At 46.2% G+C, this 12905-nt stretch overlaps 1 long non-coding RNA gene across 3 annotated transcripts in view; it reads right to left on the bottom strand.

The window, feature by feature from the left end:
* The window catches only part of LOC138760043 (uncharacterized), a 29669-nt gene extending 18230 nt beyond the window's left edge, over positions 1-11439 (bottom strand). For 2 of the 3 annotated variants that reach the window (XR_011355349.1, XR_011355350.1), the window contains exons 1-2: positions 11351-11439; positions 1085-1266 (exon numbers count right to left, since the gene is read on the bottom strand). This is a non-coding gene — a long non-coding RNA (uncharacterized lncRNA). Of the gene's footprint in view, positions 1-1084; positions 1267-8243; positions 8399-11350 lie in introns of those variants that run through there. The other variant, XR_011355351.1, reaches the window with a different exon arrangement.
* Positions 11440-12905: the final 1466 nt, after the last annotated feature.

The following is a 12905-nucleotide window of genomic DNA, read 5'->3' as shown; positions in this document are numbered from 1 at the left end:
TCCAGCTCATGAACCTTGCCCCCCCCCCTACAAATACACCAATTAACCTGATGCACCATCAATTACTCGAAAGGCTGTTGTAGAGAAACCAATAGGCTTTTAGTCATTGAAGAACTCAAGCACATCGCTACTGTTTGGTTATCCTGCACTGAGCAGTGGGGGACTGTGGAACATTTATACAGGAGCCTGTGGGGAGGGGCCACAGGTATCACTGGCCAATAGGTATGCCTGTCCCAGACAATTATACATCACAATAGTTTACCACATTTGTCGAAGGGTGGAAAACTATAGCATCCAGAAGAATCCCTTGCAGTCATGTGGAGAATATCCAAACCCTTTACAGATAGCATTGGAATCAAACCTGGGTCGCTTGGTGTTGTGATAGCTTTAGGCTAACCATACCACCCTCGGATTCGGCTTTAGCTGGCTTGCTTTCACATCAACTCATCCAATTTCTGTAAAGTCCCTCCCCCAAGTCTCTCTTTTCCCCTATCCCTCTGTGCTCCAGCTCCCTCCCCTTATCAGAGCTACCCCCTCTCCCCATCACTTCTCAGTTGCTCTCTCTCTCTCTCCCCATGACCTCTGACCTGTTAGCCTCCTCCTCCCCACCCCTTCTTCCCCAACACCCACTTTCCCCCCAACTCCAAAAGACTAGAAGTTATACAAAGCGGATAGGCAGCTATTCACAATAGAATGGAGGAGTGTCCATGCTGGGGGGGGGGGGGGGGGCTGTGGAATGGTCCCTTTTGTGGGAGGAGCCCCAGGTTCAGTCAGCCAATGGGTGCATCCCTGAAAGATAAATATAGAGATCACCCCATCTTTTTATTCAAGAACTTGTCTGCCTTTTTTCTCAGATCTTGATGGAAGAGCTCAGGCCTGAGACATTGGTCACTTCCTGTGGACGCTGCGCACTGCACTCAATCCCAGTATCTGCAGACCTTCCTATTTAACCCTGTGGGATTTGAACTCCCAGACGCGGAGGATACTGATCCCTGGCACTGCCCTCGTTAGAGAGGAAGAAAAATACTCCACCATTTCACCCAAGTGACTTGGAGTTGGGAAGGTATTCAAATAATTTACTTACCCTCGTGTTCAACAGAACCACGATTTAACAAAGGATCGACAGCATAGAAAATGGGCTATTCAGTGCAACTGGCTGATGTTGGCGAGACTCTTCTCCCTCAATTATATTTCATTCAAACAGCGACTCCTCCAAATTATTTTTTCCCCCTCATGGACCGTTGTCAGTAATTTTCACTGCTGTATCTGGTGGAGCCACACATTCTAATCAGGTCAAGTTTATTGTCATCTGATTGTACAAGTGCACCCCAACGAAACAGCATTCTCCAGTCCTCGCTGACACACAACCAGACATAGCACACAAACAATACATATGTAGGACAAGTGGTCATACATACAAATAAATATTGTTTAGTAAATATGAGGGTCTCCAATAGTCAGCGTGAGCAGTTCCTTTGGCTGAACTAAGAACTCACAGCCCATCTTCCAAATGGGGTTTTTCCACAAGCTTGCCAGCTTGTCCTGTTTCAGTCTCAGCTGCTGCTGCTGACTGTAAAACTGAGGAACTGATCTCTCTCTCTCTCTCTCTCTCTCTCTCTCTCTCTCTCTCACACACACACACACACACACACACACACACACACACACACACACACACACACACACACACACACACACACACACACACACACACACACACACACACACACACACAGAGAAAACCTGTTTGACTCTGCTTGCAAAACCACATGGCCTTAAAACAGCTCCAGACAATCTGCAGCTCTGACAAGCTCTTTCATCTGTTGCCTTTTTGTAAACAACAATCCATTAGTGAAGTCTCTTGGGCACTCTCCAAAGCTCTGTAAAGGCTCTGAGGCCCCGACACATCTAGCATGGGGAAGAGCTCTAGTATTTTAAATAAGATCTGTTTTAAAGTGCTTGTACTTTGGTTCCACCAAAACCTGCCCCAATCTATCTCCCAAAAACGTATCTATATACTTTGTCACAACATAGCGAGTTGTGGGTGCCTGGAAATCATTCCCAGGGAAGGTGATGGAGGCTGGAGCATTAGTGACTTTAGGAGACTCTTAGACAGGCACATGGATGAAAGAAAAAAACAGAGGGTTATGAGGTAGAGAGGGTTTAGCTTTTTTTGCGTAAGTATATATAGCTCGGCACAACATTGTGGGCCAAAGGTCCTGTACTATGCTATAATGCTCTAATTTCTTTGTTCTAAGAGGTAATCGTGGGTACCCAAATAGGCCCCAGTTATTCCTGCCTCATTGTTGACTACGCAGAACCATCCAAGCTTCAAGCCCACACTGGCAAGACCCCTCAACTCATCCTCCGCTACATCGATGATGACTATGGTGCTACCTCATGTACCCATGATGAGCTCGTCGGCTTTATCTACTTTGTTCCCAAGATCTGTCCCAACCTCAAATTCACTTCATCCATCACCAGTAACACACCCCCCTTTCCTTGATCTCTCTGTCTCCATCTCAGGAGACAAACTTTCGACTGGCGTTCTTCAACAAGCCCACCAACTCTCACAGCTACCTCAACGACATCTCTTCCCACCCTGTTGGGATTCCATTCCATTCTCTCCATCCCTCCGGCTCCAGCACATCTGTATCCAGGACGAGGACTTCCATGCCAGATCATCAGAGATGCCCTCCTTCTTCAAACAACATGGCTTTCCCTCTATCACCATCACAGGGGAGCTTAGCTGCATTAGCCACACATCTGCCCTAGTCCATTCCTCCCCTATATGCAACAAGGACAGAATTCCCATTATACTTACCTACCAACCCATTAGCCTCTGCATTCAACATATGGCCTCTGCCATTTCTGCCAACTATTATGTGATCCCACCACCACATTCCCCTCTCCGTCATCCACAGGGACTCTCACCATGACTCCTTGTCCACTCTTCCCTTCTCACCATTTGCCTCCTTGGCAGGTTTGGCACCTACCCCTGTGACCACAGGAGATGCTCCCATTGCACAGGCACATACCATTGGAGGCCCCAAACAATCCTTCCAAAGTGAAGCAACATCTCACTTGTGGATCGGCAAGAGCCATCTACTGCACCTGGTGCTCCTCGATGGCGGAGAGTCTGGACGCAGCCCGGGCGATCACTTCATGGAGCACCTCGGCTCTGTCCCTCGCAGCAGCGGGGATCTCCTGGTGGTAATCTACCTCACCCAATCTGGACCCTCTACAGTAGCACCAAGACAGCGATGCAATGTCTGGTGCATTACCTCTCGTGTGAGAGTTCAGTCCGAGACCCGGTCTACCCACCTCAGAAGCACACAGAAGGATCCAATGACGTTCCTTGTACCCTGGCCAACAGTTACAAAACAACGAGGGAACATATGCACGGTTGGCACGTCGGTGTCCGTGGAATCTTGCTGTGTGTGCAGCACTGTTTTGTGGGCCACCATCACCTTCTGAACATTATTTTTGTAAGTTTTACTTAAACATTTTCCATACATGTAATCATAGCCAAATACAAAAATCAAATATAAATACTGAGTCCATGATGGTATAAAACCCCAAACTCCTCCCCATCTTAACAAAACCCTAAGAAACAAAAAGAAAAATAAGGAAATAAATAAATAAGGAAAAGATAGAAAAAGAGAAATAGGAAAATTAGGGAAAAATGAGGACCAATTGTTGTGAGAATGAGAAGGACTGGGACGAGGGGGTCCATTTGCTCTTGTTTGCAGTGAGAGCGATCTGTATAGGAATCATTAGGCTTTCGTCCTTTTGAGTTGGTATTTGGACATGAAGTTAGAGGACCTTTAATGTTGTTGAAGGAAAAATGGGTTGATAAGAATGTTCAGTTGAATTTGTTAGATTATGTCTCAAAGTTTAAAGATCATTTGCAGAAAGTCTGTAAAATAGCTGAGAAAGCATACACTTGCGCATAGTGGGGTTAAGTAAAATTTTATATTATCAATAAAAATTATGGTTTTGAAGATTGTCCTGGTAAATTTCTATTGTTGCTGGTCTAGGTCATAACACATCCTACAAAGATAGTACATAAATAGTATTAAGAACCCATAGGTGAAATGGACTCTTAAATATGGAAAACTACTATAAAAGTGTATAAACTAGAGGGAGATTTTTTTTTTGGAGCATCAAAAGGTTTTATTTTGTTTATTTATTTAATATTTCACTGTGATTTCACTCCAATAATAATATATTTCTTCTTCTTTGGCTTGGCTTCGCGGACAAAGATTTATGGAGGGGGTAAAAGTCCACGTCAGCTGCAGGCTCGTTTGTGGCTGACAAGTTCGATGCGGGACAGGCAGACACGGTTGCAGCGGCTGCATGGGAAAATTGGTTGGTTGGGGTTGGGTGTTGGGTTTTTCCTCCTTTGCCTTTTGTCAGTGAGGTGGGCTCTGCGGTCTTCTTCAAAGGAGGTTGCTGCCCGCCAAACTGTGAGGCGCCAAGATGCACGGTTTGAGGCGTTATCAGCCCACTGGCGGTGGTCAATGTGGCAGGCACCAAGAGATTTCTTTAGGCAGTCCTTGTACCTTTTCTTTGGTGCACCTCTGTCACGGTGGCCAGTGGAGAGCTCGCCATATAACACGATCTTGGGAAGGCGATGGTCCTCCATTCTGGAGACGTGACCCATCCAGCGCAGCTGGATCTTCATCAGCGTGGACTCGATGCTGTCGACCTCTGCCATCTCGAGTACTTCGACGTTAGGGATGAAAGCGCTCCAATGGATGTTGAGGATGGAGCGGAGACAACGCTGGTGGAAGCGTTCTAAGAGCCGTAGGTGGTGCCGGTAGAGGACCCATGATTCGGAGCCGAACAGGAGTGTGGGTATGACAACGGCTCTGTATACGCTTATCTTTGTGAGGTTTTTCAGTTGGTTGTTTTTCCAGACTCTTTTGTGTAGTCTTCCAAAGGCGCTATTTGCCTTGGCGAGTCTGTTGTCTATCTCATTGTCGATCCTTGCATCTGATGAAATGGTGCAGCCGAGATAGGTAAACTGGTTGACCGTTTTGAGTTTTGTGTGCCCGATGGAGATGTGGGGGGCTGGTAGTCATGGTGGGGAGCTGGCTGATGGAGGACCTCAGTTTTCTTCAGGCTGACTTCCAGGCCAAACATTTTGGCAGTTTCCGCGAAGCAGGACGTCAAGCGCTGAAGAGCTGGCTCTGAATGGGCAACTAAAGCGGCATCGTCTGCAAAGAGTAGTTCACGGACAAGTTTCTCTTGTGTCTTGGTGTGAGCTTGCAGGCGCCTCAGATTGAAGAGACTGCCATCCGTGCGGTACCGGATGTAAACAGCGTCTTCATTGTTGGGGTCTTTCATGGCTTGGTTCAGCATCATGCTGAAGAAGATTGAAAAGAGGGTTGGTGCGAGAACACAGCCTTGCTTCACGCCATTGTTAATGGAGAAGGGTTCAGAGAGCTCATTGCTGTATCTGACCTGACCTTGTTGGTTTTCGTGCAGTTGGATAATCATGTTGAGGAACTTTGGGGGACATCCGATGGGCTCTAGTATTTGCCAAAGCCCTTTCCTGCTCACGGTGTCGAAGGCTTTGGTATACATTCATCATTAAAGTATACACAGTGACATTTTCCCCCTTTTTCCTACCACCCTCCCCACCCCCAACAGTATAAAGTACAAGGAAAAAATAAGAAAGTTTCTGAACTTATTGATACCACTTGTGCCAGAGGCTGACATTGGAACTCAAGTGAGCACACGTTTTGAGGGGTGATCTATATACAGGACAATATGGGAGAGGAAGACAAATGGATGCCAGATGCTCAGACTCTGTTTCTCACTTTAGCTCTCATTAACACCACTCTCTAGCTTTCTTTTCAACTTTTTCTTTCTCTTGATTTAGCTCTCTTTAACACTTTCTCTTTGCCTCATTTTAACTTTATCTCCTCATCCCTCTTTTCCCACACCCCCCACCCCGTCCTCCTTCCTCTCCCCCGCTCTCTTCCCTTCCTGCCTCCCTCATCCGGTTTCACTCTCTCTCTCTCCTTCATCTCCATCTTTCCTCCTCCCCGCCCCCCCCCCCCACCACTCTCACTGTTTTTAATTTAATTGTTGCGCATACCATAAATGCTTTCTGTGAAGAGCAGGAACGGTGGTGTGTCAAAGGTTGAGTGAAGGAGCTCATAACGATTGGTTCATTTCTGGAGACCTTTGCTGTTTAAAATAGTGGCTTTATTGAACCTATCTCACTATCTTGGAATGTTACGTGGTGGTGGTGGGGGGGGTGGGGGGAGAAAGATTGCCTTTCTTTTCCACGCTGAGAGGTGATTTTTATTCACCAGAGCTGCGCTGGTGAGAGTACGCCTCGGATTGCCCATCCCTGATTAGCTCGCCTCCCCTCCACCCACCCCCCCAGGTCTTGAAGTTTCATTTAACAGAACCGGTGAGTGTAAATGAAAAGTGCCACAAGGCCCGGCAACTTGTGTGGACCCTTTTGGGCGGGGGGAAAGAGACAGAGAAAAGATTAATCCTTTCATCAGTGGAGGCCTGTTCAAAATCTCTCCAAACAGACATTATTATATTTGTGACAGAGATAGCTGAGTAATTATGTAATCACTGGGTGAGGGGTTGGTTTAAATAACAAGGAGAAGCTGGAGGCTGGGACTTTTCTCTCTAGCAGTGGTTCTCAACCTTTTCCTTCCCACTCACATCCCACTTTAAGTATTCGCTATGCCATCGGTGCTCTGTGATTAGTAAGGAATTGCTAAAGGTGGGATGTGAGAAGTTTGAAAACCATTGTTTTAATCGTCCCTCATTGACTCGTTCTGTGCACGGTTTCAGATCTCCAAAGGAACTGGGCCAACGACCATTTTTCTCAAGCCAAATATTTCAGTAGCAATTGGGTCAAGTGCAGTGATTCTCAACCTTTCTTTCCCACTTACATCGCCGAGTGCTGATGGAGTAGGGATGATTTAAAGTGGGATGTGAGTGGGAAGAGAAAGGTTGAGAACCATTGGGTGTAGGAAACTGAAGGGCAATTTTTTGGCATAAAAAATAAAGTTAATTTTCATCATCTTTTTTATCCCCAGGGGCATGGAGCTAAAACAAAGGGGATAGATTTAAGGTTAGAACGGAACCTTTACAAGTTCAAGTCCATTGCCATGTCGCTGTTACAGTGCCAGCAACCCAGGTAAGGAGTTTGTACGTCCTCTCCGTGTCTGCAGGGCTTTCTTCCGGGTACTCCAGCTTCCTTCCGTGTTCCAAAAAAAAGTGTGGAGTTTGTAGGTTCATTGGCATATTTGGGTGGAATGAGCAGCATAGCGGTTCGAGCAACACTGTTACAGCACCAGCGATCGGGACACGGCTTCAAATCCCGTGCTGTCTGTAAGGAGTTGGTACATTCTCCCCGTGTATGTGTGGATTTTCCCTCCCACTGTTCAAAACGTACCAAAATGGCCTGATCCTGTGCAGTATGTCTAAATTCAAAATTTAAACTAAACGAAACAATGTTGCCATAGACCATGCTGTACCCACAATGCACAGCACATAATGATCGCAAATATACAGGACATCTGCATTGCTTGATCAAAGCACATCTTGAAGGTGCAGAAAGAGGAGGTGGATGAAATCAGAGGCGGGGCCCAGAGGTGGACAGGGACAGAGAGTCTGGAAAGTTTTGGCTCTGGCCGATGCGCTGGGAATGCCAGATATGAGTAGTATGGGAACCAGGTGTCGGAGCCGCGATTCGAGAGGGAGCTGAGGCCAAGAAAGGCCTTGGGCATTGAAGGTTCCCTGGCCACAACAGGGGTCTGAGAGGGTGCGGGAGCGCTGGAGGAGAGTCCACAGGACACAAGGTGACTCTGAAGGGACCCTCTTTCTCTTATTGTGAGAGGCAATGTTCATGGTACCTTTTTGTTTGCCTGTATGGCAGACAAAAGTTGATGTATATTATTTTTAATGTATTATTATGTGACAGTGAAAGGAGCCTTGGAACAATGAACCTTAAGCTGGTGAGCTCACTGAGAGCTCTTCAAAGTTGGCGACTTGCCTGGCAGGTTGTTTGTGCATTCAAAGGGCAAATGCAAAGAGGTGCCCAGTCACAGAGAGAGAGTATAACCAATGGCAACAAGGTTGGATACAGGCGCCTAATGCCGCTTCTCACTATACCACCTCAGTGTTAGTTAACGGGTGTTCTGTTGGCATGTAGCGGTGGGGACACTTTCTAGTGTATAAAGATTCCCTGATATGGAACTTACCCCATCACCAGATTTTCCTTGACACTCTCACATCTGTTTATGGTTTCCTTTCTGTGTTGGTTGGTCTTGATTTTTCCCCAATAAGTGTTTTTGATGGATGTACCAGGGGATTAATCTGCATCACTGTTGGTTTCTTCCTGCTATATTGTGGAATCTTCCGTATGTATTATTTCTTTCTCAGTTCATTTTAATGAATGCTATTGCAGTTGTATTTTTATTTAAAGCAGGACTGGTTTAGATGCAGCGAGGATTTCAGTGAAGATGTGGCACGGAAAGCATCATGGTCAGTGTGACATGATGACGGTTTCCCCGAGGAGATTTCAGAATCAGAATTTATCGTCGAGAACAAGTCATGAAATTCAGTGTTTGAGGCAGCATCACAGGGCAAACATTTATATTATAACCATCTTACAACATTACTATTAAAAAAAAGTGTACGAAAAGTAAGGCCGTGCCTTCAGTTCATTGTTCATTCAGAAATCTGATGGCAGCGGCGAAGAAGCTGTCCTTGTGCCACTGAGTGCTCAGCTTTAGGCTCTTGTACCTTTTTCCCGATGGTAGCAGAGTGAAGAGGGAATGGTCTGGGTGGTGGGGGTCATTGAGGATAGAGGCTGCTTCTTTAAGACACCATCTTTGTAGACGTCCTCGATGGAGTGAAGTCTGCTGCCTGTGATGTCGCAGGCCAAGTTAACCACCCTCTGGAGTTTATTCTTGTCCTGAGAGTTTGTGCCTACATACCTGGTAGTGATACAACCAGCCAAAATGCTCTCCACGGTACTTCTGGAGAAGTTTTATGGTCTTCGGAGACATACTGAATCTCCTCAGACACCTCACAAAGTGTAGCCACTGGCGAGCCTTCTTTGTGATTGCATCAACATGGAGGCTCCAGGACAGATCCTCTGAGATGCTGACATCCAAGAATTTTGAAATTCTTGACCCCGTCCACTACTGAGCCTTTGATGAGGACTGTGTCATGTTCCCCTGAATTCCTCCTTGGTTTTGCTGATGTTGAGTGCGAGGTTGTTGTCGTTACACCATCCAACGAGCTGATCTATCTCCCTCCTTTATGCTTCCTCATTGCCATTTATGATTCTGTCAACAACTGTGGTGCCATTGGCAAACTTGTAGATGGCATTGGAATTGTGCCTGGCCACACAGTTGTGGGTGTATAATGAGTCTTCTTCTTTTCTTCTTTGGCTTGGCTTCGCGGACAAAGATTTAAGTAGGGGTAAATGTCCACATCAGCTGCAGGCTCGTTTGTGGCTGACAAGTCCGATGCGGGACAGGCAGACATGGTTGCAGCGGTTGCAGGGGAAAATTGGTTGGTCGGTACCCCAAGTCCAAAGCCCGCTGCGCAGCTCAGACAGCAAAGTCCTCCTCAGCGACAAGATCTCTATCTTCAACCGATGGTCAGAACACTTCCAATCTCTTTTCAGTGCCAACCGCTCAGTCCAAGAATCCACCCTGCTCCAGCTCCCTCAACAGCCCCTAAGGCTAGAGCTGGATGAGGTCCTCATTGGTGCTTTTGAGGTGATCCAGAGCTGAGTAGAAAGTCAGCGATATTGCATCTGCTGTGGAGCGATTGTGACGACAGGCGAATTGCCGTGGGTCCAGATCTTTGCTTATGGACAAATTAATTCTGGCCATGACTAACCTCTCAAAGCATATAATCACAGTAGAAGTTAGTGCTACTGGGTGGTAGTTGTTGAGACAGCCCACCCTACTCTTCTTGGGCACCGGGATGATTGATCCCTCTTTTCAAGCTGGTGGGAACCTCTTACTGCAGCAATGAGAGGTTGAAAATGTCCATGAACACATCGGCTAGTTGGTTACCACAGATTTTCAGTACCTTGCCATCAGGGCCTGATGCCTTGCAAGTGTTTACCTTCTTGAATGATGTTCTCACGTTGCCCTCAGGGACAGATATCACAGGGTCCTCTGCCTTTTCAGTGATTCTAGTCGGCACCGTTTGGTGGTTCCTCTCAAAGTGGGCATAGAAGGTGCCTAGCTCATTGGGTAATGAAGCATCACAGACATCTATAGTGTTCGCCCTCGCTCTGTAGGCTGTAATGGTTTGCACTCCCAGCCCTTGCTGGCGTGGATCTGTCTCTGACTCTAGTTTCCTTCAGAATTGCCACTTTGCTTCAGAGAAGGCCTTCCGCAGGTCATATCTGGACCTTGTAAAGATCCCAATCCCCAGCATTAAACACTCTTGTTCTCACCCTCAGCAGGCTGCGGATTCTGATTGGTCCAGGGCTTCTGGTTGGGGTACACCCAGTATTTGCGCGTCGGCACACACTCATCCACGCAGGTCATGATGAAGTTGGTGACACATATTCATTCAAGTCTATAGATGAGCTCTTGAATATGGTCCAGTCCACCAATTCAAAACAGTCCTGCAGATGCTACTCTGCCTCCCTCGACCACACCTTTGCCATCTTCACTGCTGGTGCTGTGGTCTTCAGTCTCTGCTTGTACGTTGGGTGTAGAAGAACAGCCAGGTGATCAGACTTGCTGAAGTATGGTCATGGTATGACTCATCAGGGCTGTTTATCACAGTGCTCAGTCCCTCCATTGCCAGCCTTACATTAGCCTGGGGCAGAATGTACACTGAGACCAGGTGAACTCCCCCGGCAGGTAGAATGGGCAACACTTGATCACCTATAATTCCCTGGTTCATTTTTGGAGCCTTTTTAAACAACAGGACAACATGAGCTACCTTCCAATTCTCTCGCCCCTCACCCGTGGCCAAGGACATTTTGAATACATCAGCCAGGGCCCCTCAAATTTCTACACTTGTCTCCCTCAAGGTCCGAGGGAATATCATATCTGACCTGGGGGATTTATCTACTTTTATTCGTTGTAAGGCAGTAAGCTCCTCCTCCGCTTTAATCTCCATCTGTTCCATGACCTTCTATTTGTTTCTCTTCCTTCCTTATGCACTATCCCAGTTTCCTGAGTAAATACTGATGAAAAGAAAACTATTTAAGATCTTCCCCATTATGAGAGGATTCATACATAGTTGACCATTCTGATCCTGTTGGGGACCAATTTTGTCCCTTACTATCCTTTTACTTTTAATATACTTAGAAACCCTTCAGGTTTACCTTCACATTATCTGTCAAAGCAACCTTATGTCTTCATTTTGCCTTCCTGATTTCCTTCTTGAGTATTTTCTGTATGTGATAGTACAGGCTACTAACACCACTGTATATATTTGTATATATTTGCATATAGCGATAGTGATTGGCTGAGAGCTGTAGCCACACCTACTGGCAGGTCATAAAGGGCTGCTCCTAACCAGACCCAGGTCAGTCTGGACTGGTCGATTTCGATGTACTACGCTCCATTCTTTTGTTAATAAAAGCCTTGGTTTGAGTCAACAAGTCTTTGAGTCATTCGATGCGCTGCACTGTACTCTTCAAATTCCTCATTAGCTCCTTGTTGATTTTAACCTGCTATACACCTCCCTCTTCTACTTAAGGCATTGGTGAGGCCAAGTTTGGAGTACTGTGTTGAGTCTGATCTCCAAATTATAGGAAGGATATAGATAAGGTGGAAAGGATCCATTTACAAGGATGTTGCCTCTTTCCCCCTGAGAGCAGGGGAGGTTGAAACAAGAGGACACAAGTTGAAGGTAAGTGGGGAAAATTTTAGGAGAAACATGAGAGGATGCTTCTTCACTCAGAGAGTGGTGGCTGAATGGAATAATCTTCCAGAGGAAATAGTTGAGGCAAAGTCAATTCTTTAATTTAAGAGGAGGCTGGATATATATATGGAATAGAGGGGGTTGGAGGGTTATGGGCCGACAATAGGCGGGGGGAGCCAGTGGTGTTGTTTGAGTAAACTTGTGTGGACTTATAGGGGTGAGATGGCCTGTTTCCATACCATAAACTGTTATATGTTATCACCAATATCCCTTGAAAACCAGAGTTCTCTATACCTGTTAACTTTGCCTTTAATCCTAACAGGAACATGCAAAATCTGCACTCTCAAGATTTCGCCTTTGAAGGCCATCCACTTACTGAACACACCCTTTCCAAAAACAACATATCCCAATCCACTCTTCCTAGATCCTTTCTCATTTCAACATAATTGTCCTTCCATCAATTTAGAATCTCAACTTGAGGACCAGACTTACCCTTTTCCCATTAAAAACTTGAAGCTAATGACATTATGGTCACTGGACCCAAAATGTTCACCTACACATATCTGTCACCTGACCTGCCTGATTTCTCCAATAGGAGATCAAGTACTGGATCCTCTCTCATTAGTATCCCTATGTATTGAATTAGAAAACTTTCTTGAACACATCTCAAACTCCAAGCCATCCAGTATGGGAGTCCCAGCCAATATTTGGGAAGTTAAAAATCCTTCCTTCAACGGTCTGTATCTCTCTACAGTTTTGCCCCTCCAATTCTCTGACCATTGGATGGTCTGCAATACAACACTAATAGTGCGGTCACACCTTTTCCGCTCCTCAACTCCACCCATATGTCCTTTGTAGACAACTCCTCCTGGCTGTCCTGACTTTGCACAGCTGAGATATTTTCCCTGACAAGCAATGCCACTCCTCCCCTTCATCCCTCCCCCTCTATCACATCTGAAACATCAGAACCCAAGAATATTGAGCTGCCTGTTCTGCCTCTCCTGCAGCCAAGT

This window comes from Narcine bancroftii, chromosome 4, assembly GCF_036971445.1.
Source record: "Narcine bancroftii isolate sNarBan1 chromosome 4, sNarBan1.hap1, whole genome shotgun sequence".
Classification (NCBI taxonomy): domain Eukaryota; kingdom Metazoa; phylum Chordata; class Chondrichthyes; order Torpediniformes; family Narcinidae; genus Narcine; species Narcine bancroftii.
This window is presented reverse-complemented; position numbering and strand designations above follow the sequence as displayed.